The sequence below is a fragment of the Equus przewalskii genome, chromosome 12, assembly GCF_037783145.1.
Source record: "Equus przewalskii isolate Varuska chromosome 12, EquPr2, whole genome shotgun sequence".
Taxonomy (NCBI): Eukaryota; Metazoa; Chordata; class Mammalia; order Perissodactyla; family Equidae; genus Equus; species Equus przewalskii.
The window spans coordinates 20,992,413-21,014,768 of NC_091842.1; the positions used below are offsets into that span (position 1 = coordinate 20,992,413).

Sequence of the window (22,356 nt, forward strand, 5' to 3'; positions counted from 1 at the left end):
TGCATGGCATTCAGGGAAAGCCAAAATCTGGGTTCTTACGGGAAAATCTCCTGAGTTTTAATTCAAAATGTTTAAAAATTTTTTAAAATTATTTTTTATTTTATTGAGGTCATAATAGTTTATGACATTGTGAAATTTTAGTTTTACATTATTATTTTGCCCATCACCGTATGTATGTGCCCCGTCACCCCTCGTGCCCACCTGTCAACCTCCTTCCCCTCTAGTAACCACGAATCTGTTCTCCTTGTTCATGTATTTGTTTATCTTCCACATATGAGTGAAATCATACGGTATTTTTCTTTCTCTGTCTGGCTTATTTCGCTTAACATAACACTCTCAAGGTCCATCCATGTTGTTGCGAATGGGATGATTTTGTCCATTCATCAGGCAATGGGCACTTGGGTTGTTTCCACGTCTTGGCTATTGTGAATAATGCTGCTGTGAACACAGGGATGCATAAGTCTCTTTGAATTGCTGATTTCAAGTTCTTTGGATAAATACCCAGCAGTGGGACAGCTGGATCGTAGAGTATCTCTATTTTTAATTTTTTGAGAAATCTCCATACTGTTTTCCATAGTGGCTGTACCAGTTTGCATTCCCACCAGCAGTGTATGAGGGTTCCCCTTTTCTCCACACCCTCTCCAACATTTGTTATTTTTTGTCTTGGTGATTATAGCCATTTTAACAGGGGTGAGGTGATATTTTAGTGTAGTTTTGATTTGCATTTCCCTTACGATTAGTGATGTTGAACATCTTTTCATGTGTTTACTGGCCATCTGTATATCTTCTTTGGAAAAATGTCTGTTCATCTCCTCTGCCCACTTTTTGATTGGGTTGTTAGTTTTTTTCTTGTTGAGTTGTGTGAGTTCCTTATATATTATGGAGATTAACCCCTTGTCGGATTTATGATTTGCAAATATTTTTCCCCAGTTGGTGTGTTCATTTTGTTTTGATCCTTGTTTCCTTTGCCTTGCAGAAGCTCTTTAGTCTGATGAAGTCCCATTTATTTATTTTTTCTTTTGTTTCCCTTGTCCAAGTGGACGTGGTATTCAAAAAAATCCTTCTAAGACTGATGTCAGAGAGTGTACTGCCTATATTTTCTTCTAGGAGTTTTATAGTTTCAGGTCTTAGCTTCAAGTCTTTGATCCATTTTGAGTTGATTTTTGTGTATGGTGAAAGATAATGGTCTACTTTCATTCTTTTGCGTGTGGCTGTCCAATTTTCCCAACACCATTTATTGAAGAGACTTTCCTTTCTCTGTTGTATGTTCTCAGCTCCTTTGTTGAAGATTAGCTGTCCATTGATGTGTGGTTTTATTTCTGGGCTTTCAGTTCTGTTCCATTAATCTGTGTGTCTCTTTTTGTGCCAGTACCATGCTGTTTTGTTTACGATAGTTTTGTAGTACATGTTGAAGTCAGGGATTGTGATGCCTCCAGCTTTGTTCTTTTTTTTCAGGATTGCTTTAGCAATTCGGGGTCTTTTGTTGCCCCATATGAATTTTAGGATTCTTTGTTCTATTTCCATGAAGAATGTCATTGGGAGTGCACTGAATTTGTAGATTATGTTAGGTAGTATGGGATATTTATTGGGATATAATTTGCATATCATAAAGTTCACCCATTTAGAGCATACAATCTGAAGTATAAAGATGCACACCTAAATTTATATAATGCTATAAACCGATGTGACCTCAATAAAAAAAAAATGTACAATCTATGGTTTTTATCTATCAGCATAATCTAATTTTAAAACGTTTTCATCACTCCCAAAAGAAATCCTCTGTCTACTAGCAGTCACTATTTTCCACCAATGCCCAACCCCAACCCCTAGTCTACTTAGCAACCACTAATCTACTTTCTATCTCCATAGATTCACCTATTCTAGACATTTTGTATAAATGGAATCATACAATATATGGTCTCTTATGACTGGCTTCTTTCACTTAGCAAGATGTTTTCAAGGTTCATCCATGCCCTAACATGTATTGGCACCCCTTCCTTTTCATTGCTGAGTAATATTCCATGGAACAGAAAAATCACATTTTGTTTCTCCATGTATCAGCTGATGGACATGTGTGTTGTTTCCACTTTTTGGCTCAAATGAATAATGCTTCTGTGGACATCCACGTACAAGTATTTGTGTGGACATGTTTTCCTAGGAGAGGAATTGTTGGGGCGCGTGGTAACACCATGTTTAACTTCTTCATTCAAAATGTTTTAAACGATCATGTTTAACTTCTTAATTCAAAATGTTTTAAATGATCATGTCAGCCAACAAAACATGACCGCAGACCCTCAGCTCCCTTTCCTGCCCCAGCCCAGGAAAATCCAAGCCTTTTTTGTCCTGAGGGCTAGAAGACAGCTCACTCTTTCTCTGCCCCTTGGAGGGCCCTGTCCTCATCTCCTCAGTGAAGCCAGGCTTCTGAAGAGGAAAGCCAGAGGGAAGGCTTTGCAGGTGGGTTTTACTTCCCCCATTCCTGCAGAACCTCCGCCGAGGAAGTCCAGAGCCTCTCGCCCACTGGACGCAGGCAAAGGAGAGGGGGAAATAAAGCGGAAGCAATGTGAATTAGCATCTTAAATGTTATCCAGCCACACCCGAGCGCCTGTGGATCAATTTGCGCGCTCACAGCTGACCTGAAGTCGATATTCACCAAATGCACGGCTCTCTGTGTGAGAAAGCTCCGGCTCCTTTACAGATTCAAACTATGTGGAAGTCACTTCTCATTTAGCCTAATTTGATCATTTTAAGGTGTTTTTCAAGTCTGTTTCTGCCATTTCTAGTTGGTGTTTATCAAATGTTGCATTTATAGAATAAAATCCAGACTCCTTTCCACGACTATGAAGTTCGGCCTTTCCCGCCCCGCTGACTCCGTCTCCTCCAGCAGCCCCTGCTCTCTGCTCCTCACCCTCCCTGAGCGCTTCCCGGCCAGGCCCTGGGCAGACCCTGAGCCTCCGTCCTCACACTCCCTCACTCAGGCCCCCTGCTCAGCCCTCAGCTCCGACGCCTGCCCCTCACCAGCCGCTTTCCACTCCCTCGAGTGTTTCTTACTGCTTTCCGAATCGCACCTGAACCGTGGTAGTCACTCGGTAAGTGCTCGCAGAGTGGAGGAAAGAATTTATACATTAACCTGTTTCCTTCTCTGCCGGCTTCTCTCCCCTCCAGGCCAGGTTTCCTCACCCTTGGGACAGTATTTTGTGCTGGATCATTCTTTGTTGCAGAGGGAGAGGGGCTGTCCTGGGTATTATCCTGGGGATGTTCAGCAGCGTCCTTGGCCTCCACTCACGATGTGCCAGTATCACCCCCTCCCAAGTCATGACCCCCAAAAATGTCTCCAGATGTTGCCAAATGTCCCTCGGGAGGCAAAGCCACGCCTGGCTGAGAAACACTGTCCTGGACAGGTGGCTCTGTGAGAGCAGGGGCCTCATCTTTCTTCTTTCCTGCTGTTCCCCAAGGCCTGCGCAGGGCCTGGCCCTCAGCAAAGCCTCGTGGACACGTGCCTGCACTGCAGAGAGACGCTCAGGGCTGGACAACTTGCCCTAGAGCAAGCGTGGACTTTGGACCCAGACAGACCCGATCAAATGCCAGCTGGGCCACATTTAGATTGTGTGGCCTCGGCCAGTTACTTATATTCTCTGACTCCCTGTGTCCCCACCTGAAAAAGGAGCTCAAGACGGGTGTGAGCAGTGAAGTGGACCCACCCAAGTGAAGAGCTGGTGGAGGGCGTGTCCTTAGAACTTGCTCGTTAGACAGCACCCGGCTCTCACGCAAGAACAGTGACATGGCTGCGGGGACCGGGGAAAGGGCTCTGCACATAAGGGTGCGTGACCACGGTCGAGGTTGCCCAGGACAGTGGCCTCGTCACTCCCGACAGTGCCCTCCTGCGCTCGGAAGCGTCCTGCTTTGCGGGTGGAGCCTCTGCTGGCCCTGCCTGTGGGACACTTTGCACGGTATTATCCCATGGCCGCGTCCTTAAAAGAGTTCAAAGCTTCCCGCCTCTTTCCTAAGATGGAAGTCACCCGCCCAATGCCAGCCTGTCCGCCTGCCAGTCCTTTGAGTTGACCTCTTCTCCTAGTCCAGTGCTCGCTTCAGGTCCCCTGGGCCTCTCTCCGCTTACCGGAACCACGCGTCTTTTTAAAAATTTTTTTTTCCGACTCCTTGTTGCCGACTGGGCTTGGTTCTCCTTGTGACTGTCGCCGGGTGGGCAGCAGGGAGCAGAGGCCAGCTGGTGGGACTGTTGGGAGCTGGGGCAGTGGGCTCCGATGGCCAGCTTCTCCCTACGCCCCAACTAAGGGTTCCCTCCACCCCGGGGCTGACAGAAACTTGGGGAAAGACTCAGCATCAGTTAAGCCTTAAAGGATGGTGGCAGAGTGGGAAAACGTTTGCCGTGGAGGGTGCAGGAGGACAAAGCAGAGAGGCTCCAGGGACGGCACAGCGCAGCATCCATTCTTCACTCGTTTCTTCCTCCCTTCCTTCCTCCCACAAATAGTCCTTGAGCATTTCCTCTGGAACCAGTGCCGGGGAGACAAGCAGACAGGCTCTCTGCCCTCCGGGACTTGTGTCTAGTGGGGGAGGCAGTGAATTAATGAGTGGCTGGGCCTGTGATATGGAGAGAGTCTCAAGGCTGCACCCCCTGGGTGTGACAGCCCTGGGGGACCCGCCCAGCTCGGGGTCAGAGGCCTTCCCAGAGGCCTAAAGGATGGCAGGAGTGAGCTGGGTGAGGAGGCAGTGGGGGTGGAGGGGGTGAGAGAGAGTGCTCCAGGCAAGGGCATAGCAGGGCGAAGGCCCCAGTCGGTGTTGGTTGATGATCTGTGCCAGGGTGGCCGTGGAGGAGCCTGGAGAGCAGGGGGAGGACAGAGATGAGATGCAGAGGCAGAAGGTACAGGGCTTGAGTTGTCTCCATGGACGACGGGGAGGAAGCCAGTCATTAAGGGTTTCAGCAGGAAGGTGACTCACCTGGAGTGGTGCTGGGTGGGGGTGGGGAAGTGGAAAATTGGGTGGGATTGTGGCCCGGGTTGCATGCCAGGCTAGGAAACGCGAGCCTCGCCGGGGGTGGGAGTGCAATGGGCAACCACTGAGGGATTTAAGCAAACAAGTGACAAGGTCAGGGGTGAGTTCTAGAAGGATGGTTCTCGGGTAGAGGAAGGGGCCACCACAGATACCAGGAGCCCACCTGTGAGGCTAGGTGGGTGTCGGTCACAGTGGGAACAGAGGACTGTGGATGGGTTTGAGAGAAGCGGAATTGACAGGACCTGATGATCCATAAGCTAGGGGACAAGGTTGGGAGTTGTTGAGGCGCCCAGGTTGTGACTGTGATGGGAAAATGGGGGAGTTGTCCCCTGAGATCAGGAGGACAGTGGGCTATATTCTGGGTGTGTCAGATTTGAGACAGGACCTCCAGTGGAAAGTATTTCCTCATCATATCTCAGTCTGCCCAGGGCTAGGAGAGTGGAAGATCCCTGTAAGAAAAGAGATGGGGAGGCAGAGGAAGATGAACAGACCCACTAGGATGGAGGGAGACACACACATAGGGAGAAAGAGACAGAGACAGAGAGGTGGGGGAGGGAGGAGGCACAGAGAAAACAGTAGTAAAGACACCATCATTCACTGAGCCCCTACTGTACACCAGACCCATTATCAAAGTTAATTCTATGTTCACCTCTCTCTCCGGCTCCTAGACCCTTGGGGACCCTCCACTGTTGAATAAAGTCTGGAATACAGCTGTGGGTGTTTATGTGTGTGTTCTTAATGAATTACAATGGTAGGATTCTGAGAATACCAATAGCTCTCGCTGGTTCATTCATTCATTCAACCAATATTTATGGAGCTCCTAGGCATGAGACATTGTTCTAGAATAGGAGTCAGCAAACTTTTTCTGTCAAAGAGCCATGTGGTAAAGTATGTTAGGCTTTGCAGATTGTAAGGCCTCTGTCACAATTGCCCAGCTCTGCTGTTGAAAGCAGCCGTAGACAATATATAAGATGGGCACAGTCACGTTCCAGTAAAACTTTGTTTAAGTATGGTAGTTCCTCAAAAAGTTAAAAATAGAACTACCATATGATTCAGCAATTCCACTTCTGGGTATTTCTCTGAAGGAAGGGAAATCACTGTCTTGAAGAAATATATGCACCCCTATGTTCATTGCAGCATTATTTTTATATATATATTTTTAAAGATTTTATTTTTCCTTTTTCTCCCCAAAGTCCCCTGGTACATAGTTGTATGATCTTTGTTGTGGGTCCTTCTAGTTGTGGCATGTGGGACGCTGCCTCAGCGTGGTTTGATGAGCAGTGCCATGTCCGCACCCAGGATTCGAACCAATGAAACACTGGGCCGCCTGCAGCGGAGCACGTGAACTTAACCACTCGGCCACGGGGCCAGCCCCCTCATTGCAGCATTATTTTTAATAGCCAAGACATGGAAACAACCTAAGTAAGGCTCCATCGACAGGTAAATGGATGAAGGAAATGTGGTACATATATACAATGGAACACTATTCAGCCATAAAAAAGGAAATTCTGCCATTTGTGACAACAAGGTAGACCTTGAGGGCATTCTGCTACGTGAAACAAGTCTTACATGTGGAATCTAAAAAAACCGAACTCATAGATGCAGAGAAGAGATTGGTGGTTGCCAGAGGCGGGGGTTGGGGGGTAGGCAAGATGGGTGAAGGTGGTCAAAAGGTACAACCTTCCAGTTATAAGATAAATAAGCCCTGGGGATGTGATGTACAGCATGGTCCCTAAAGTTAACAATCATGTTGTATGTTTGAAAGTTGCTAAGAGAGTGGGTCTTAAAAGTTCTCATCACAAGAAAAAAAAGATTGTAGCTATGTGAGGTGATGGATGTTAACTCAGCTTATTGTGGTGAGCATTTCACAATATATGCAGATATCAAGCCATCAATCACCTAAAACCAATACAATGTTATATGTCAATTATATCTGAAGAAAACTGGAAAAAAACAACTATGTTTACAAAAACTGGCTACAGGCCACATTTGGCCCGTGGGCCATAGTTTGCCAACCTCTGTTCTAGATCATGATCAAAACCTACAACATCCCTGTCTCGTGGAGTATACAATCTAGCGAGGGGAGGGGGAAAAATAATTGGATAAGCAAAGAGATAATATGATGAAATAATGTCGGGTGGTGATAAATGCTTTGACAAAAAATAAAGTAAGGGGCTAGAGAATGATGGAAGGAGGGGCTATTTTAGACAGGGTAGTCAGGCAAGGCCTCTCAGCAGAGGTGATATTTCAGTAGCGACTTGATGGAAGTGAGGAGGCCATGGGACTATCTGGGGAAGATCATTCCAGAGATGGGGAACAGTAAGTGCAAAGGCCCTGGGGCAGGAGTATGTCTGTTGTGTCTTTAGGAATGGAAGCCATGTGCCTGAGGTGAGATGAGCAAGGCAGAGAGAGGTGAAAGTTCAGGAGAGACTGGTAGGAGGAGAGAGGTAGATTGTGGAGGCTGTGTCAGCCATGGTGAGGACTTTGGCTTTGACCCCGTGAGGTGAAATGCCAAGGGTTCTGATCAGAGAAGAATGATCTGACCTATTCTCAAAGGGCATCACGGTGGCTGCCATGTTGAGAAGGGCGGGAGCAGGGAGGCCAGTGAGGAAGCTATGACGACAGTCCAGGTGAGAGATGCAGGTGGTTTAGACCAGGGTGGCAGTTGTGGAGGTGTGAGAGGTGGTTGGCTTCTGGGTATGTTTCAAAGGTAGAACCAGCAGGATGCACTGATGCAGGAGAGACGGAGCTGGAGAGGGAGCTGGAGAGAGGAGTCACAGCCGACTCCAGGATTTGTGGCTTGAGCCGTGGCAGGCTGCAGCTTCTTTCTCTCAGGTGGGGCCGACTGGGTGGGCGGAGGGGCCGACTGGGTGGGCGGAGCGGCCGGGAGGTTCAGGAGTCCCGAACTGGGGCGTGCTGACTTGAGGTGGACCCTGTGCCGCAGGCGAGTGAGACGAGGCCCCTGTCTCCAGGGGACTCAGAGTCTAGTTGGAAAAACCATCTGGGATGCAGCAGCTTAGTGATAATAAGATATGTAAGAGGCTGCCACAGAAGCATGAATGCAACACTGCAGGCACCTGGAGCACCTGGAAAGGCAAAGGACCCTTCAGAGAGGTGAGGAGGCGACCGTTCTTTGAACAAAGATGGGGTAAAGGATAGGGCAAAGGCATTTCAGGTGGAAGGAACGGCGGGTGCAAAGGCAAGGAGACATGGCAGGGCTTGTCAAGCACAGGTGACTCCGTCGTTTCCTGCAGCTGTGACAGGAGCTGTGGCGTGGGGGCTGTGGGGCTGGACAGTGCCGACTTCTCTCTAGAGGCAGTGGGAGCCAGTGATGGTTCTAGATCAGGGGAGCAAGATGGTCAGAATGCATTTTCAGAAGGTCCCGCTCTGCCCCATTGCCGGTCAGGTGGCCTCCTCCCTCTGACTCACAGGTGGAGGGCCCAGGACACTTCCAGGACAGTGTTTCTCAACCTTTTTTTCATTATTGCTCCCCTAAAGAGCCTTTTTAGCCTTTTTTTTCCTAAGTGGCCCCCCTCCATGAAATTTTAACTCCACAGATACACTGTATGTGTATCTGTTTATGTGCTATATGTACATCTGTGCTTTCAACATAAAAAGAGCTGGATTTCGGGGGGCGGGAGGATGCGTGTGCTAGGGGGATGGTGGCCTTTCAGGCTGAGCATTTTCACATACAGCCTGCCTCTGGGTGTGTTAAGCCATGCCCTGGAAACCCGGGGGCTGGCATCTGCCATCCTGTCTGTCTGACTTGCTGCCTGTGAGTCTTTGCTGACTTGCTTAGCCGTTCTGTGCAATTTAATGTGTCCTCACGGAGCACCCCTAGGCACCACGCCTGTGCCGGGCCCAGGGCTGCAGATCTGAGCAAGGCCTGGGCCCTGCTTTCTACGAGCTTATGGTCTGGGGGTGGGGGAGCAGGGAGAGAGGTGAAAATGATGAGGATGGGGGTGTCAAAATCCTGGGGTTGTTCAGAAATGTTGAGATTGCTGAAAGCTTGGTCCCAAGGAGAACTCTAGTTTTTTGCTTTTAAATACAATTCCAGTTATCCAGAAAGTTATCAGCCATGTATTGCTGGCAGGAATGTAAAATGATTCAACCACTCTGGAAAATTGTTTGGCAGTTATTTTCCAAAGTAAAAATGGGTTTACCAAAGAATTACCATAAGACCTAGCAATTGCATTCTTGGGCATTTATCTCAGATAAAGAAAGACTTGTTTTCACACAGGAACTTGTACATGCATGTTCATAGCAGCTGTATTTGTAATAGCCCCAAACTGGAAACTAACCAAATGTCCTTCAATGGGTGAATGAATAAACAAACTGCGATATGTCCGTGCCGTGGAATACTACTCAGCGAAAAAGGAGACAACAGTTGGTCCACACAGTAACTTGGATGGACTCAAGGAAATGATGCTGAGTGAAAAAAGCCAACCTCAAAAGGATGCATATTGCAGGATTCCATTTATGGAGCATTGTTCAATAGCATGTCTGTGGAGATGGAGGGCAGATCAGCGGTTGCCAGAGGTTAGGGATGACGGGCAGATGGCTCTAGAAGGGGCAACATGAGGGGTCTTGGGATGGCACAGTTGAGTGTCTTGATTGTGGGGGTGGTTATACACAGCTATACATGTGACAAAATTGCACAGAACAATAACACACACACACACTGTCTCACACACACTCATGCTTACGTGTATAACTGGAGAAATCTGAGTCAACTCTGGCTTGTGCCACGGTCAATTTCCTGCCTTTGATGCTAGGACCCCATGAGTTGTGTAAGTGTTAACATTGGGTGAAGAGGGCATGACACTTTCTTTGCAACTTCCTGTGACTCTATAATTATTTCAGAATGATAAGTTGTTTTAAAAATTCCAGCTATCAGAGGTAGAAGGTGCCTTAGAGATCATCTAGTTGGAAACCTCTCATTTTTAGGTCACCTACACCTCATGGCCTGCGCTCACCTGTAGCCTTGTCCCCACATGTCCAAGGCAGGTCCCAGGAGATCAGAAGCAGCACTGGGACAGTCCTGAGTCAGGAACCTGGTCAGAGCAGGTGATGCCAAACTCAGTAGGACTAGGAGGGCCAGAACCCAGCTCCCCGCTGCTGGCTGCTTCACTCCCCCTGCCTTTGCTGGGCTGTTCACGCTGCCTGCACTGCCTCCCTCCTTCTTCCCTACCTCCCGCTTCCCGTCGGGGAACACATGCTGACCTCGTGTCTCCCTCAGCTCCCTTTCAGGGGTTGAAAAGGTAAATGCCTTCAGTGGCCTGGAAGGAAATGTGAATGAGTGAGTGAGCGGGAACACTGCAGGAGTGGCAAAGGGCAGCGGCCAGGGAGATGATGGGCACGGTGGGGCCTGCGAGGCCCAGAGACCACAGGCCCTGACTATTAGGCACAGCTCCAACTGCTCTGGCTGAGAGTCACCAAGGGGAAATGTGGACCTGGTGTTGCCAGAGGCTCTGATTTTTACGAGAGAAGCCCAAACGTCCATATTTTAATGGAGATCCTCCAGATTTTTAAATGTTGGCCAAAAAATTCATCACTTTTTACAGCTCTAGCCAACATCTGCAGGTTGGATTCAGCTCACGGGCTGCCAATTTTGGATCACGGCTGCATATATTTCTCTTTTAGTGTTTGCAGTAATTGATTTTACTTCGCTATTTGTGTCGTCCTCCTCGTTAGCCTTGGGGGAATGGCTATGCCATATTCACAGCTGTAGCCCCAGTGGCTGGTCCAATACTTTGCATATAGCCGATGCTTAAGAAATATTAGTTGAATGAATGAGTTGGAATGTTAGAAGCGAGTCAGGGCCTGCAGAGGGGTCAGAAGATTCTAGAAGGGAACGAGGACCTTTCAGCTGGGGAGTAGTCAGTGTGTCTTCAGAAGGTGGGGCCAAGGGGCAGGCTACGTTGTGTCCTTGGCCTCGCTGAGGCTGGGCATGGTGATTGAAATTCTGCCACATCCTTTGCGTGCTCTTGGAAGCAAGGATTGGGAGAATATGCGGGCCAGTGGGCCTTTACCACAAATGAGCCTGGCCCCAGGCACAGGGCCAGGCAGAAATTGGGCTTTGGGGGCATAGGAGGAAGCAAGAATTTTAATAAGTTTAGTAAAAATTAAAAGTAAAACCCGCGGTCCTGGAACTGCTTGAATCTAGTGATTTAAACCGACTTAGTGCAGTGGGAACGGCAAGGGATGCCAGGGGCTCAGGGGCCTGGGCTCTGGGGAAATGTGAGGGCCCAGGCACTGGTCCAGTGGAAAACGGGACTCTGAGGGGCATGGCCAGGAGGGGGCAGGGTCTGGGGGCGTGGCCTTGGCTGAAGCCAAGCTGGTGGGTGAGGCCGCTGGAGATCCTCACAAGGGGCCAGCTGTCCTGTCATCTTCCTGGTGGCCAGCTCTCCAGCCAATTGGGGCTTTTCAGGCATAGGACGCAACTCTAGGGGAGTGGGTTGGGTAGGCAAGGTAGGCAGGAAGACAGAGGGCCAGGCGCTGAGTGGCCTGGAGCACAGCGGTCCGGAGGGAAGCAGGGGACAGGGCTCCCAGGAGGTCCCTGGGATGGGGGCCGAGTGTGGCCAGGAGCCCAGCATGTGGGGTGGGCTGGGCCGGTCCACAGAAGAGTGTCTGGGGCTGGTGCCATCTTGGTCTCCAGGGGAGACCCGTGCTGTTCCTCCTGCCTAAAATACTGTCCCTCTTTTCCCCCACCTCTCCCTCAAGGCCCAGGTTGGGTGTGTCTCCTTTGTGAACTCTTCCTCAGCTGCTGTTGCCAGCTTCTTGTCTGTCCTTTCGGAATTGTTCCGGGCATCTTTACAACACCTGCTAGCATGGTGCACTCACTCTCTGCCTTGCTTTTCTCACTCACTGTTTCTTGGAGGTGATTTTTGCTCAGTATATTTTAATCTACCAAATTCTTTTCACTTGCTGATTATTAACTTGGTCAGTATTTCCTGAGCCCCGGCTCTGAGCCAGGCACTGTTCTAGGCACCGGAGACACAGCAATGACCAAAGCGGACACAACTCCTCCTCCTGGGAGTGGATGTGCTAGGAGGGGGATAGTTAAGAACTAAATAAAGGCATGACCTGTCTGGTGGTGATGGTGCTCTGAAGACGGCACGGCCTCTTACGCTGTGCTGACGGAAGGCCATCATGGTGAAGGGTCATGTGCGCAGAAACCTGAAGGAAGTCGAATTAGTCGGTTAATGCTGTGAAACAAATCACCCCAAAACTTAGCTGCTTAAAACAACAGACATATATTATCTCACAGCTTCTGCGGGTCAGGGGTCTGGGCACAGCTTCCTTTGACCCTGGCTCCAAGTCTCTCACAAGGCGGCCATTGAACTGTGGGCCAGGGCTGCGGTCCCATCTGCACGTGACCGAGGCTGCAGGGTCTGCCTCCAGGCTGCCTGTCGTGGCTGTGGCAGCTTCAGTCCCTCACGGGCCATCGGGCTGAGAGCCTCAGTGCCCAGCCGTGTGGGCCTCTCCCAAGGGCTGCTCGCAACATGGCAGCTGGCTTCCTGCAGCACAGGAGATCCAAAAAAGAGAGGGAGAGAGAACGCATGCTAAGAGAAGAGTGAGAGCCCGAGATGGAAGCCACAGTCTTTTACAAACCTAATGTGGGAAGTGACATTCCACCACGTCTGCTATATTCTGTTAGTCAGTCAGTCCAGCCCACACTCGAAGGAGAGGATTCCACAAAGGTGTGAACACCAAGAGGCAGCGAACATTCAAGGTCACCTTGGAAGCCACCTACCAAGAAGTGAAGCAACCAGACGTGTGGAGATCTGAAAGAAGGGTGACTCAGATAGAGGGACAGCAAGTGCAAAGGCCCTAAGGCAGGAACAGGCCTGGCACAGTGAAGGGACAACAAGGAGTCGAGAGAGGCTGGAGAAGAGTGAGAGAGGGGAAGGGGGCGGGAGATAAGCTCAGGAACGGAGACAGAGATTTCTGTTGCCGTCACTTAATCCATTAGTCCCCTATCGGTGGCCTTTTAGAGTGTTTTCAATCCTCTGCTGCAGGGAGAACCCTTGTCCGTATATCTCTGCCCACATGTGTGCTATGTCTGAGAGCAACATCCCAGAGGCGAGATTGCGGGGTCAAAAGGAAGGCGCACTGTCGGTTTTGACAGCCATTGCCAAAGTCCCTTCTGAAGAGCTGACCCTCCCGCCGGGCCCTTGGAGGGCCCTCCGTGGCCCCTGCCTGGGCCTGGCGTCCCACCTTGCCTGTTCCGCACTGAAGGGCCGTGCTGTCTCCCCAGCTCCCGTCTCTCCTCCTCTCTCCTCCTCGGATGCTGATCTGCCGCTGCGGATGGCTGGCTGGGGAGTCGAAGGGCCCCGGGAGGGCGCTGCCCCTGGATGGAAGTTCTCCACGCTGAGAACTCTTCTCACAAACAGCGTCTTCTGTGTGCTTCTCCTGGGAGTCGGGAACTCCCTGGTGACTATTTTGAGACGACGAGTGTGTGCTTGCCGGCCATTTGTCTCTGGGAAGGTGGCTGGCTGGCAGGATCTGCCGAAGGAGAGAGCCCAGAGTAGACCCGGCCCGGAAGACAGGCTGCTGCACCCCTACCGCCTGCTCCCCCGGGCTCCGCCCAGGGGAAAGCCGGACCCCACGCCGCCCCCACGGCGTTGCAAGGCCTGGCGAGGCTCGGGGCTCTGAGACCACTGGGATGGAGACCACACAAGAGGGAACCCGCATTGATCAAGCGCTTACTGCGTGCTCTGGGTTTTTATGTAGAATCCGACCGTACATGGGGAAAGTGTCACCCCCTGCTTAAAACCTTCCAACGGCTTCCTGCTGTGTTGAAATCCCAACCCCTCCCCAACTCACCCTTCCCCACTGCCCTGCGCCCCCTCGCCCCTTGCTCCCCAGGCTCCAGCCACACTGACCCCTCCTCCCCAGCCGGGGCCTGGCCATTGCTGTCCCCTCTGCTGGGACTCTTCCTTACCCTTCAGGTTCCAGCCTGAAGCTCCCTCCCAGAGAGAGGCCTTCCCTGTGATCCAGTCTAAAACGGCTTCCCCAGTCACTCTGGCTCCTGTTTCTTCCCTGAAAGTGCATGTTTGTCGTCTGTCTCCCAACTTGAACATCATCTCCATGAGGACAGGGACTCTGTCTTGCTCTCCACTGTGTCCCCAAGACTTAGAAAAATATCTGGCACACAAGAGGTGCTCGAGGAGTATTGGCTGTATGGGTGGATTATCCCCACTTTCCAGATGAGGAAACAGGGCCTCAGAGATGTTAAGTGACTTGTCCATGGACACACAGCTGGGAAGTTGCAGAATTGAGATTCAAACCCAGATGTGCCTGACTCTAACCCAGTGGTCTCTTCCCTGCTGGATGGCCAGACAGACATTGCTGGCTGTCCAGGTGTGATGGGCAGGTGTCAGGCCAGTGGTGTCTGGGCCTCCGGGAGCAGGCTGGAGCGACGAGATGCTGCGTCCTCATTCTTCTCTGTCTGGGTGGAGACACACTGCCCATGTGATATTACAAGTCCTGGCGAGGCCTGGGGGCTCTGAGACCCCCCTGGGGTAGAGACCAGGTAAGAGTCAACCAGTGACAAGACAGGCAAGAGCTGGGTCACCCCCAGTGCCACGCTGTGCCCCACCTTTGCCCCGAGCCTCTGACTGCAGGTCTCCTGAGGTTCCATCCCCTGCAGCCTGAGGTGCCTCTGGTGGCTCTCAGTACCACCCCCAACCCTGGTCAGATTGCTGTTTTTCTTGTCATCACGCTTGGTCATACCTCTTCTCCTGAGGTTCAGGCTGCGAGGGATGACAGTGATGGTGTCATTTACCTGGAGAATCCAGCCCTTTAAGAGGCAGCAGAGAAATGTCCAAGGGCCCACGTTGGAGCTAGCCCCCGTGGCCCTCCACATACATCCTCAGCTTTTCTGAGCCTCAGTCTCCTTATCTGTTAAAGAGAGATGACAGTAGCTCCTCCCTCATGAAGTTCCCATGCAGAATCAGGGAGAGGCTGCGTGCGGAATTCCTGCTGGTGCACACAGGCAGGCCTCGTAATGGCAGCTTCACATCGGCCGCCATGTGGCCCAAGTGCCACCCTGCGAGGCCGTCTTCCTTACCCCAAGTCTGCCTGGGGTACCCCACTCGGCATCCTCTCAGAGCTCCCTCTGCATCATCTCTCAGATGGCTCCCCACACTTCCACATTACCCCCTCCCTCTCCGTGAGGACACACACCTCATTCCAGAATCTGCCTGGCTGGGACAAGTCATGGCCAAGCAGTGACCTTGGTAAGTGTATTGTAAGTTGACCTGGGACACAGAGGGGCCTGTGTTTCTTGGTCTGATGGAGGAGTAAGCTGAGAGTGGTAGGTGGGGTTGGGAGGTGTTGGGGGAACCAACAGGAGCGGGATAGCATGGTCCAGCGGGAAGGGAAGAACTCAGACTCTGTCCAGGATGTGTCGGCATCGGAGGAGGTCTGAGCTGGCAGGCGGATTGCTGCAACAGGAACCTAGGGGTCAGGCGGGGGTGGGGCATGGACAGCAACCACCACAGCACCAGCACATGTAGGGCAGTGACTATGCCCCAGCCACTGTTCTGTATACTCATGGCTCATTCCTGTACTAGATGGGAAAATTGAGGCACAGAGCTTTAACAGAATTGCCCAGGTCACATGGCCAGTAAGAGCTGGAGGCAGGATTTAGATCCAGGCAGTCTGACTCTGGAATCCACAACTCCACCTCCCATGACAGCATCTGAGTGCTCTGCTGGTTAAGGGAAGAGGCCCAGCCAGCAAATGGGGATGGGCGAGGTGGTCTAGTCCAGGATGCAGAAGTGGGGCAATGGGGAGGGTGTATTCCCGGGGGCCCTAGAGGACAATCTGCTGTTGGGAGGGGAACCTGGCAGTTTGGTTGGGATGCCTCTGTCATCTTAGGGAGCAGGGTGGGGTGTGCAGGGCTACTCTTCTATAGGCCTAGGGAAGGGGAACTCACGCAGACCTCAACTCTGGGAGGCCTGGCTCAGGAGCAGGGCTAGCCTGTGCCAGGAGTCTCTGGCTGCATGGGTGAGCCTCGCTGGGGCAGGCAGGGGCTGACTGGGGGGAGCCCCAGCCTCAGGCTGCCCCCGGGGTCTACCGAGAGCCTCCCCTCACTTGCCTCTGCCTCCCAGTAGCTCACAAACCCAGCTGAGCCTTGATTCCTCATGGTCTGAAGGCCTCCCGGCCCGAGGCCCTGCCGAATTCCTCAGGAGAGGGCAGGGGTGCCCGCGCCTGCCAGGCAAGCACAGATGGTGACAGCTGAGGGTCTTGGGCAGGGATGCCAAGGCCAACAGGAGCAAAGCCAGCGATGTCCAGGCCTGGCAGGGATGCACAGGAGATGGCCTGGGCTTCCGGGGGCCAATCCCGCATCCTCCATAAGCACCCTTCACCCCTCGTTTTGCTCAGACCTGGGCAATCTGAGCTGTTGGCCCCTAGTGAGCTCACCGCGCTGGCCAGGGTGTGACAGGGGGGCAGTGCCCTGACACCCAACTCCAAGCTTCGCTGCACCGCCTTCCTCCAGCTCTGTCCTCCCATCAGTCTGCCCAGGTGCGGCCTGGGTCCCAGTCTTCAAGGCTTCCATCTTGGCCCCTGTCCCAGGACAGAGGTGGGCCAGGGGGGGCCTGCAGTCCATTGGCATCTGGGCCCCTCTGTGACAAGCCCCCCCCCCCCCAGAGGTCAGGAAAGGACCAGGGCCTGCAGAGAGCCTGGCAGAGCCTGCATGCGCCTCTGCAGGAGACCAGGCTGCCAGTGCCCCTGCCCTCCTCCGCAGGACCCTGCAGAGGCCGCGCCTGGCCACCCCCACCGCCTGCATATGTTGGGCCTCGACCTCTTCCTCTATGACCCGCAAACTCGCAGCTGCCTTCCACGCTCACGGCTCGGGGTCCGCTGTCTTTCCTTGGGAACTCTCTTCCCTTAGAGTTTCACAGTTTTGGCCTCAGCTTAAATTTGTCACTGTTGCAGAGAGTCCTGCCCCAGCTTCCTTGGCCGAACTAACTACCCTAAACCCTCTTTTCCTTATCCCCCGTTTTCCTTCATAGCATTTATTAAACTCTGAATTTTAAACGTGTGTGTTTATTTTCTCTCTTCCTTCATAAGAATATCAGCACCGTAAGGGCAGCCCCCTTGTTTGTCTTATATGCACCTTTATTTCCTGAACCACAAGGAGGGCCTGGCATACAGTAAGCACTTAATAATACTTGCTGAATGAATGGATGGAAGAGGCTGTGATGGAGTGCTGAGACATCCGGACTTGGAGTCGGTGGACCTGGACACAAAAATGCAGTGTTACCCTGGGTGGGTTGCTTTACCTCTCTGAGCTTCACTCTCTCCTCTGTCAGGTAGTGTGCAACCAAACCTAGCCTCCTTCGTGGGAAAAGGCAAGGATTACATGAGACATGGGATAGTCAAGTGCTTTACACACTGGAAAGCGCCCAGGGAAGGGAAGGGCTGTCTGGAGGCTGTGCAGCAAGGGGGCCAGCCGTTCCTCTCCTTTTCCTAGTGTGCAGGCTGCGTCTCGGGCGGTGGAACTGACTGGAAGGTGTCATGGCGTCGCTGCAGGGACGTGTGGAAGCTCAGAGCACTTAAAACCTAACCGGCCAGGAGAGTAGGATTGTGTTTCAGCTGATGCGCGGGAGGTGGCAGGGTCACAGGGAGGAATGTCCTCAAGGCTGCTTATGAAGGGCTCAGCTCTGTGCCGCGGCAGGAGGAGCCAGCTGGGGGGTGCGGGGCGGCGAGACCAGCCCCAAGCCCATCGCGGGTTTCTCTGTGCCGGTCAGGGGCCCTCGTGGACCTGATGGGAGTAGAGGGGAGGCCCACTGCGTGAGCCCCGAATACAGTGAATATTCCTGCTTGTCACTTGGGCACATGTAACTGTATATTCCTGGGAGAACAAGAGAGAGAGAGAGAACCAGGCAGGGAGTGAGAGTCAAAGGCAGAAACAGAAGGAGACAGAAAGAGAGAGACACAGATGGAGATAGAAAGAGAAAAAGCCAAAGGGAGGGGGTCTGCCGAGGGCCCCTATGAGCACGTGCCCCAGAAGGATGTGAGGGGGGACTGCCGGTATGCTGCCCCCACCCCAGTGATTTCAGAGCCCCCAGGGCCTTTCGTCATGTGCACATCTTGCCTCAAAGAGCGCACTGCTAGTACTGAAAGATTCCTATCTTTCCTGCCGGCCCCAAAAGTTCGATGAATTCCGTTCTCTGGTTGCCCAACCCAAGAGAGACAATCCATTGCCAGGCTGGAGGAAGGCTGACCTTGGACTTCAGAGGGAAAGGTGCATTCTGCAAGATGGCGCCCCCGAGAGACTCCTGAACGTGTCACACTGTTAGAGCCTCCTTGGGCCCCTCACACCCTACTCCGCCCTGACTCAGCTTTCCTCACGCTCAGGCGTGTGCGTTCTCCCTCCACTGCCATGGCCACATCCATGTGCCCTCGTTTACTTAGGATTGTTCTCTAAATCGCTCTTTGTTTGAAACTTACATTTATTCAGAAAGGAAGCTTCAGATCACTACTGGAAATGAAAAGCCAGTGACACTTGCAATAAATAGAAGGAACCTGTAAAACTGTAAAAATAAAAACATTGCATTGTAAAACTGTTTATGTAGCATCTAAAACAGTGGTCTCACCCGGGGACAATTTTGCCCTCTCAGCCCCGCTCCCCCACCCCAGGGACATTGGGGTAATGTCCAGAGACATTTTTGGATGTCACGACTTGGGGAAGGAGGAGGTGAGTATTCTGACATCTAATGGGTAGAGGCCAGGGATGTTGTTAAATGTCCTGCAATGCACAGGACAGCCCCCAGAACAAAGGGTTTTCTGGGCCCTGATGTCAGTAGTGCGGAGGTTTGGAACGCTTGGTCTAAAGGAAGCTTGAGCACCCCAGGGAGTGTGCCCTCTACCTGGGCAGCTCTGACCTGGTTCGTTCTCCTCATCCTTCAGGCTCAGCTGAAACACCCCTCACCAGGGACGCTTTCCCTGACCGCAGGACAGAGCACTCCAGATGTCCACTGCTGTGGCCCATGCCCTTCCCATCTCCTAACTCTCTGACCTTTGGCGGTTGTTTTCTGCTTGTGTCCATCTCCCCTCTGGAGCTTCAAGCAGGCAGGGCACCGTCTGTCCCATTTATCTCTTTCTCCAGCCCTTAGCACAGGGCCTGGCTCTTGCAGACGCTCAGTAGTTGTAGATGGATTGAATGAAGGAAGGTTGGGCAAAAAAGACATGATTCTCCTCCTGGATTCCCCACTGTCCTTCGGCACTTGACCTTTCCTCAGTTTCTCACCTGTGAAATGGACACGCTAATAGGATGGCTGTGCGCATCAGAGAGAGAGCGGCTGCAATGTCCCTGGCAGAGGGAAAGCTCTAGGTAAAGGTTAGGTGCCATCCACAGGTGGAAGGGGTCCCTTGAGAGATTGGGGGCTCATTCCCTCATTCATTTATTCTATCATCAGTATCGCATACCCGTACTCCTGTTGTCCCAGGGTAATTCTTAATTGCACCCCCTTTCATCTCAGAAGTGTTCTGGTTTGGGCAATAAATGATATTCAGGGCCGCCCTGCTCCTGTCTACATAGTTGAATTCATTCTGTCCTGGAACCTACTGTCCTTGCCTCCTCCTCCACCTCCTCCCACTCCCCGCAGGCAGGTAACTTTACCTGGTTTCCAGGAGAAGGGAAGAGAAACTGGCTCTGCTTGATCGCATGTCCTTCCAAACCTTTTCCTCAACCATCTGCATGGAGGCTTTTGAAATCCCCAAAGCCAGGACCTTGACTCTTGTTTTCTGTCTTCCGCCGACAGCTGCGCCCCAAGGCCATGGAGGTCTTATAACTAGTTACCCAAAGGAAGGAGGGTAACAGGGAAGCTGGGGGACAGGGGGACATCTCCATTAATATCAAAAATCATTCCCACCACCAAATTGCCCTGGGCTACCCCAAGACTCACCAGAAACTGGGGTCATGGCTTCCAGACTCATTCTAGACCCCCATCCTGGGGGGAGGGTCTGAGCCCCTTCATTGCCTCTGGGCTATATGGAGGTGGCTGGGGTGGACAAGGCTGGTGGGGGTTCAGTAACCTATTACCTGAAATGGAAAGGTCCCCTATTAAATGTCACCTTTGATTTGAGCCACTTTGCTTTAAAAGGCAAATAGAGAAACAGGCAAAATCCACACAAGAGTGATGCTAATGACTCAAGTGGCCCAAAAGGAGACCTTTGGAGAAAGGGCGGGGTCAATGGAACCACCTAGTTCTGAGAAGACAAGGTTGAGGGGTGACTTGGTAACTGCCAAGCTCCCAGAAGGTTCCTCTCAAGAAGATGCCAACCCGCTCACCCGCCACATCCTCAGAGGGCAGAGCAAGAAATTAACTGAAATTGGAGCTGGAAAGATTTAGGTTATGTGTGAGAAGGAACTTTAGAAACCCTGAAATATGCTACCAAGAGAGGCTGCGAGTTCTCCGGAGAGTGTCTAAAAATAGCTTGTTCTCTAAAAATAGATCTGGGCACGTTTTAAACATAGCATCAGTTCGGCTTCTTGGGGACAGTGTTAAGTGCAGGCAGACCTGCCGGGTGCAGCCCTCCCCAGGCCCAGGGCAGGCGGGAGAGTCAGCCTTTGGTCTCAGGGAAGACAAATGTCTGGAGGTTTAGATACGTGGAGATAAGGGATTTATTTTTCTGTCTGACCCCAGCTGGTTGGTGTCATGAAATACCAGCCTTTAGGATCTCAGTTTTCTTCCTGTGGGAGGATGTTCCAGGGCTGATGTTAATTGGCTCAGTCCCACCAATTCCCCCAGTCCCTCCCCATTCCTGAGTCAGGCTCTCCAGTGCCTGCGGGTCTGCTGGAATTCACCCATCTCAGTGGTGCCAGGCTCCCTGTGGCTCGCCTGTGACCTGCCAGCCCCTCCTGCTGTCAGCCCCATTGGACCCACTGTCCTCTCTGCAGCTGTGTTGCCCCCCCGCCCCGCCTCCTGTCTTCTCATTCTCCACACAGCAGCCAGGGAGATCTTTAAAGAGCAGGTCTGATTCTGGCTCTGTGGCTTACGTTATATTGGGCATTTTCTGCCTGTTGCCCTCAGGATGGAGCCCAGACTCCCTAAGATGCTTCAGAACTTTCTGGGCAGTGTCTTGCTTATCCCTGCAGCGGTGGCTCTCACCACCCACGTGCCCTGCCTAACAGCCATTACAGCCCCACCAAGCCACTCTGCCTGCAGGCGCTGCCGGAGCTCGAGCCACTGCCCGGCCACCCTCCTTCTCCCTCTGAACCTTCACCTCTCAGCTGGGATGTCACCTTCTCTGGGAGACTTTCCTGACCTCCCCACCCAAGCCTGGCCTGGAGCCCCGCTAGGGTTCCCATGACCTTCCCCTGTTGGCTGCCCTGACACACGGTAGTCCCCATTTGTCTGTCTCTCCCATCTCCTGAGAGCAGTGGGAGGCCAGGTTGCTTCTCCCAGTGTATTTCTCCCAACCAGAAGAAAGCCTCGTGCACAGCAGGTGCTCAATTTGTGCTCAGTGACTAATTAACTGAATGTCAGGCTGTCCCAGCAGGGTTTCCCTTTGCTACCATCCTGCCCTCTCATCTGGTTTCAGCTTCCTCCAGGTCCCCACCAGCCCCGCTGTCTTATGTCCCTGACGTGACTTGCGTGGGATGTTGGTAAACGAGATGGGTCCCTGCCCACACAAGAATATTTGTTTAGACCTGCATGCTCCCTGCACGTTCTGAGTAATGTTAGGCGGCATCTTTAATAATATTATAAATTAATTGATCAGCTACCTCCCTGATATCTCAGTTAAATGGATCGTGCCATCAGCATAATACGTCCAAAGTCTGTAAAATAGAGGCGGCCAGAAGCAAGAGGAGTCCTGGAATTCAGCTGGGCATCATTGCTCCATGTCCTTTCTCAGGTGGCGTCTCCAGACTGGAGAGTCTTTCTTCAGAAGAGGCGTGCTGAGGAACCAGCCACCCCTGCCCCCGGGGAGGCGTCGTGGATTGGCACTCCTGCATGTTCTCCAGACTCAGGAGGCACTCTCCCTCCCCTCTCTCCCCACCTGAACCCCACAGGCATGCCGCCTGGGCCACACCGCCTGATCTCACTTTAAATTTGTGGGCACAGCCCTCACGCGCACAGGGCACTGCCCCGAGGGCCACATGCGCTTGCACCATCAGTGCTTTCCCACTCTGCGAAAGGACTTCACGCCTGCGCTCCCTCCTCAAACCTCCCCTCCCACATCCCCATCGCTGTCTGCCTTGCTCCGTGGAGGGGGAGAAGCCAAGCTGCCCCAGGACTGTGGTCTGTGCTCACACTGTCTCCCTGCTCCGTCGTTGGGCCAGGCTTCCCAGCTCCCATCAGAAGCCAACACTGTCTTCTAGAACCT

At 52.2% G+C, this 22,356-nt stretch overlaps 1 protein-coding gene and 4 long non-coding RNA genes across 7 annotated transcripts in view; 1 reads left to right on the forward strand and 4 right to left on the reverse strand.

Annotated features, from left to right (window-relative positions):
• Nucleotides 1-22,356, forward strand: part of GSG1L (GSG1 like) — a 211,959-nt gene that overhangs the window by 140,410 nt on the left and 49,193 nt on the right. The window lies entirely within an intron of this gene.
• LOC103558129 (uncharacterized) lies at nt 8,210-12,410 on the reverse strand. The gene is made up of 5 exons (XR_011524437.1): nt 12,276-12,410; nt 12,094-12,186; nt 10,231-10,286; nt 9,984-10,061; nt 8,210-8,344 (listed from the first exon to the last, which is right to left on the reverse strand). It is a non-coding gene; the product is annotated as an uncharacterized lncRNA (long non-coding RNA).
• Nucleotides 13,379-14,449, reverse strand: LOC139074739 (uncharacterized). The gene is made up of 3 exons (XR_011524435.1): nt 14,322-14,449; nt 13,955-14,052; nt 13,379-13,515 (listed from the first exon to the last, which is right to left on the reverse strand). It is a non-coding gene; the product is annotated as an uncharacterized lncRNA (long non-coding RNA).
• LOC139074742 (uncharacterized) lies at nt 16,097-16,576 on the reverse strand. The gene is made up of 2 exons (XR_011524440.1): nt 16,441-16,576; nt 16,097-16,227 (listed from the first exon to the last, which is right to left on the reverse strand). It is a non-coding gene; the product is annotated as an uncharacterized lncRNA (long non-coding RNA).
• On the reverse strand, nt 17,680-19,176 carry LOC139074741 (uncharacterized). 2 transcript variants are annotated; one of them, XR_011524439.1, is made up of 3 exons: nt 19,043-19,176; nt 18,475-18,557; nt 17,680-17,810 (listed from the first exon to the last, which is right to left on the reverse strand). It is a non-coding gene; the product is annotated as an uncharacterized lncRNA (long non-coding RNA). The 2 variants fall into 2 exon arrangements; XR_011524438.1 differs by lacking the exon at nt 19,043-19,176 and adding an exon at nt 18,894-19,031.